Below are 6,249 nucleotides of genomic sequence, written 5' to 3' on the forward strand. Positions count from 1 at the left end.
AGTCAAAAATCAAATATTTATACAAATATCAGGGGTAAACTTGTCCGATCCATGTCAATACACATTGATATTATATCAGTTTCAAAAGTGACTGATACCCAATCGTATTATGTGCACTAAAACCATGGTTTATAGACTCGGATTCGGGTAGAGATGAGATTCAATTTCTTTAGAATTAGCTTGGCACTGGTCTAGCCTCTTATAATTTAGAAAAAGCTCGATGGATTTCTATCCAAAAAAACAGTTCGATTGATTATAACCTGAATAAACAAGGGTTTTTTGTTGGTGAAGATATTGAAAGTTTGTATTAACACCTAAACCGTAGCCCAAATTGGGTCAAAATCAAATAGTGAACCATATAAAAACCAAATCGAAACTGAACACTTCGATTCAGATCTAGTTTAGAAAAAGGCTCGTATGGGTTGGATTGCCACATAAGCCATCTAGTGTGTTAACCTATAGATGCACTATCATCAATGTCTTGGTAATCAAATGTCTCCTCTTACCCTAGTTTATATCACCCTTTCAATCTGCTTTCATTCTTAGCCGACAAATCACGGATAATATCATCTTAGCACATGAAACTTTTTTCTATATGAACCATCTCAAAGGTAAGACTGGTTATGCTGCAATTAAGATTGACATGTCTAAAGCCTATGACAGGGTCGAGTGGTCCCTCTTAACTAAACTGGCCCAATTCTTTGGCTTTAGCCCTAAATGGACCACTATTGTGCAGTCCTTTGTTTCCTCTACTTCCTTCTCCTTCAAAATTGTTGGTGGAGCCTTTGGTTACCTTAAACCTAACAGGGGTCTTAGGCAGGGCTGTCCTCTGAGCCCCTATTTGTTTCTCTTCACTAAGGAAGTTCTCTCTCGTCTCCTCACCACTTATAGGGAGCTTAACCTTTTTCATGGAATCAAGGTGGCACGGGGGGCTCCTGAAATTCACCACCTTCTTTTTGCTGATGATACTCTGATTTTTTGCAGGGCAACCACAGAAGATTTTCTAACTATCAAGGCCATTTTGGACCTTTTCTCTAACCTGACTGGTCAAGAGATCAATCTCCAAAAGAGTGAGGTGCATTTTAGCAAGAATGTTGATGCACTCTCCAAGACTGAACTGTGTAATCTTTTACACCTTAATATTATGCCCCAGACTTCTACCTATCTTGGTACAATGCTCTTCCCTTCAAGAGCTAAAACAAAAACCCTTGGCCATATTGTTAATAGGGTTAAATCTAAGTTAGGACTTTGGAAAGCAAACCATCTATCCTTTGCGGGTAGAAAAATCTTGATTCAGTCAGTGTTGGCTGCTATACCCTCTTACCTTATGTCTTGTTTTCTGTTCCCTGATAGAATTTATAGGTCTTTGGATTCCATTTCACTGAATTTCTGGGTCAACTCAGGCCCAAATAAGAAGACTTGTCACCTTATAAGCTGGGATAAAATCTGTCGACCCACTGTTGAAGGGGGCCTTGGACTGTGTAAAGCTCTACACCATAATCAGGACCTCATAACCAAGCTAGGATGGAGACTCATGACTGAGATTTCTATTCCATGGTCTAGGGTCCTCCGAGCTAAATATTTCCCACAATTATCCATTTTTCACCCTAAAACTTTGGCTAGCAGAGGATCTTGGACCTGGAATAGTATTACACACACACTTCCTTTTCTCAAACGGATGGTGTCTAGACATATTGGAAATGGGAAAGCCACTTCTTGCAGGTATGATCCATGGCTTCCTTCCACGAATGGTAAGTTCATACCCCCCACTTTTATGTTCTCGAATGATTTCTACTTAGTTTCTGATCTGCATACTAATGGTAATTGGGATAGACGTAAGCTCATTTCATGCTTTGATTTTGACTCTATCTCACTCATTGAGCAAATCCCTATTTCTCAACATGATGATGTGTGGAGGTGTACCCTCAACACAGCAGGGACCTTCTCCACACAGCTTGTGGCCCAGCATCTTCTAGATACCACTAGCTCATCTAGGCCTTTGTACAGTCGATGGAAGAAGTTCTTTTGGAAGCTTACTATTCATCCTAGATTTAAAATCTTCTTTTGGCGTGTTTTACATGCAGAAATTCCTACATGGGCTTTTCTCTCGAAATGGATTTCAGTCGACCCTACTTGTGTATTCTGTGGTTCATACGATGAATCGATCTGGCACCTCTTCTTGTCATGTGATTTGGTTAAGCATATTTGGGCTGCTGGCCCTCTTGGATTAAGGATTGAGTACCTCTCTGCACTCTCTTTGCTGGACCTCTGTGTCTCTCTCCGGGGCAAGTTTGCCTCGGATAAATAATCTGCTATTTGGTTTTTTTTTTCAGTTTTTTTAATTACTGTTTATTTCATTTGGGATGTAAGAAACAAAATTTTATTCTGTGCTGCCAAGGCCGATCCCATATCGGTCATTCACAATATCAATAGATGGCTTAAGGACTTGAATATTCATCCCCCTCATATACACCCATTACCTGACCATACCACTGAGCGCACACATCACCTCCCCATCTACAATTTGTCACCTACTAACTGTAATCCCCACTTACCTGGTCTACTGATCGCAATAATTTTTGAACCCACATCTAAATCAGCTCAGTGGGCTGTTTACCTTTTGCTAGATGGACATCGTATGCTAACAAATGCAGGTTGCTTACGAACCACTGATCGTCTGGAGGCAGATCTCTATGGTCTTTCCAAGGGGTGGCAGATGGCAAATGAGGAATCTATTCAGTTGCAGAGCATTTGGACTACCAATCAAAGTCTTTATGATCTGCTTAAAGCTCTTTTCTCTATCCCCATCCCCTGGACTTCGATAGGTGTTTATTGTGACTTACTTGATCACTCCATGAACTTTTCTAGAATAGGTATCTATCACTTAACTTTAACACCACACACTCTATGCATATGTAATGTTCCTTAAGCTATGTACTTTCCTTTTGCCTTCTAATATATTTTATTTTCGTAAAAAAAAAAAAAAAAATCTCTTAAGACAAATGTACTCATCATCATTTAATATATGATAGAATGATAGTTTTTTGGGTGATTAGGAAGAATATAAATTTCATAAAAGCCATAAAATCATGATACAAATTCTTTGATACACATTAGGCCCTGGACATATTTATACATGAGAAACAGAGGACAAACATTTAATATGCTGAAAATAAATAATAGAGAAAATTACTGGGACACCCTGTACTATGGCCATTTTGTTTACGATTACCAACATTTGAAACAATTACTTGATACCCCCGAAACATGACAATGTTAGTTTGCTGTTAGTGTTTAATTGGAAATGTCCGTTTTACCCTTATAACCATTTATATTGAAACATGCTAAGTATAAATTACACATTTGCTCTTTACATGTTTTAACTTTGAAAAACCCTAAAAACCCCAAATCGAGGATGTTGCAATGCCGGAGAAGAAGCAACCAGGTCTTCGTGTATCAATTTGCAGCCTCAAAGCTTGGAAAATTGGTGAAGCCATGTGCAGACATGTGAGCTCACCACATGGCACTTGCGCTCAAACATCAATGAAAATAACTACTGGAATGAAAAGAAAAAAAAAACAATTAAAAATTATCGTATCTTCTGCAAATCACGAACTACCCACCTTCAAAAAATTATCCAATTCTCTGCAAATCCAAGGAACCCATTTTTCAAATCCATCGGTTTCTTCTTGTTTCTTCTTCTCTTAGTCTCGTAGCAATGTCGACGTCGATTGCGTTACAAGAAGATGAACCCCAACTTCGGACTAACCAGACCTTCCGACTTGGAGAAGAGTTGCAGAAATTGAAGAGAATAAGAGCTCATCTCAGGAGGATCAACAAGCAAGCCTTCTGTCAAAACAATTTAGGCATTTCCATTGTCGCTGATTTGCTTTTCAAGACTTTGATTTTTATTTTTCTTGTTCTGTTCTGGGTTTAATGAGTTAGGTTTCTCAGAGAAGAGTTTTCTCAAGCCTGTGTTTCAGCAATTAAAAAAAAATACAGAATACCAGTTGGTGCAGCAGTTTAATTCTTTCTTGAATCCCAAAAACCCTCCGTAGGGGTAGGGCGTCGGGGTACAAGAAGAGGAGGAAGAAGACGAAGGAGGTAATATGTCATTTCAGTACATCTTAAGGGTAGTTTAGGTATTTACAAAATATTTAACCCATGGTAACGATGATTGATTAGGACAGGGCTACTTGAAAAAAATGGTCAACCATAGGGGGTTGTTCAAGTAATTGTTTTAAACATTGGGAAGACTAAATAATTAAGCCATAGTATACGGGGTGTCAAAGTAATTTTCTCTAAAAACTAATAAGCAAAATAATATAGTTATAGACATGAGAGGGCAGACCTCGGAGCAACAGTAAGGTTGTTCCATTGCAAGAAACTTTGCAGTGGCGGGAGCCTCGAGCACTGAGTACGTACGCCCTTTTTTATGGTTACAAACATGAAAAAACACACCAACAGCAAAAGAGGAAAAATAAATTTATAAGTTCTTCATGCCTCCCTTTTTCAACTATAGTTCATTTTTTAATCAACAACAATAAGAACCTCAACCTTATCCCAACTTAATGGGGTTGGTTACATAGATTCAAACAAAACAAAGTAAGAAAAACTGAATTCTAAAAAAAAAGGGGAAAGAAAAGATGGGAAAAGAGGGATAGGGAAAAAGAAAAACAAAGACAGATGATAGTTGGAAATAAATAGAAATATGAAAGATGGAATATAAAAGGTGAAAGATAGTAAGAGGAAACAAGCACAACCCTATATGTAAGGAGAATCTTAACTAAATAGGGCCTGCTACATGGATTCTTGCCCTCCAAGAGGCTCTATCTGAGGTCATACTTGGTACAGGACCTAGACAATGCATGTCCTTCCTCACCACTTCATTTGTGGTCATTTTAAGCCTATCCCTAGTTCTTTTAGTTCCTTCAATTGAAATCATATCACTCCTAGAAAATAAGTAAATCCAAAAACCCAAACACCAAGAGGGATTTTTAAAATTTTCATTAGTAACCATCAGAGGGAAAATCGAATTAATCAAGGGAACATTCCCACAAATGTTAATAATAAAATCATTTACACGAGCAAAAGAAGGAATTAGAGTAATAGACTGAGGAGTCATAAACTTATCTAACAAGGGAATCCAAGGATCATTCATATTGATATAGACTTACCATCCCCAACTCTCCAACACGCTATAGACCTAAGATTTTGCACAATTTTAACAACACTATTCCAAATCTGGGAACTCCTATGCAAATTAAATTTATGTAGCAAGGACTTATGAGGGTAATAGCTAGACTTCATTATAAGTTTATAACAGCCCAAATTTGAAAACCCCTCTTGTAACGGGTGAAAAAATTGAGGAAGGATGATGGTGTGAAGTAAATAAATGGAGGAGGAGAGAGGCAGCCCCGGCTTTGGCTGCTCCTCCCCCCCTCTCTCTTGATGTGGTTTGAGTTAGAGTGATTTTGGGTTTTGGAATTCAAAGGCTTTGGTGATCCGGTTTCCTTTTCGATTTGCAAGTATTGATAACAAGCTTCAAAGAGTTGAACGCATATTAATTTCCAGCATTGCTCAAATGAGGAAGACCTATTATCTATAGGAGGAATTACATTTGCGACTCTCAGGTAATCATGAATATTTTTTTGAAATTGTTTCTCCATCTCTTAGATCTGAACAAAAAGTACTTGACCTGATCCGATTCCACTGTGCCATCGGGTTAAATCCAACATCAAGATCTATTGTGACAATAAATCAGCCATTGCTATGACAAAGAATCTAGTCCATCACAGCTGAACACTTCACATAGCCATTAAGCACCATTTCATTAGAGAAGCCACTAAAGAAAAAGAAATTTAGTTCAAAAGTTTTGCAAGATAAGGAGAAACTTGCTAATATATTTACAAAAGCTCTTTCAAAAGAGAAATTTCAGCATCTTAGACAACTTAGGGGTGTTTAAGAACAATACATTATAGGGGAGAAATGTTGAAGTTCATGTCCTATTTTGGTATTTTTAAATTGTGTTATATTTTTATGTCTTTTGTTGTCTTTTATTTAATGTTCAAGATAGATCCAAGTGTATGGCTTAGATGTTTGGCAATATCTCATATAAAAGGTATGTAAAAATCTTGTCAATGTGTAAAAGAAAGAAAAAACTAGAAGCCACAACAAGAAGAAACGTTTCAGCCTTCTACCCATTCTTTTTCTTTTCTACAGAATGATACTCTGTTTTCTTTGCATCTT

This window comes from Telopea speciosissima, chromosome 4 (assembly GCF_018873765.1).
Source record: "Telopea speciosissima isolate NSW1024214 ecotype Mountain lineage chromosome 4, Tspe_v1, whole genome shotgun sequence".
NCBI lineage: Eukaryota > Viridiplantae > Streptophyta > Magnoliopsida > Proteales > Proteaceae > Telopea > Telopea speciosissima.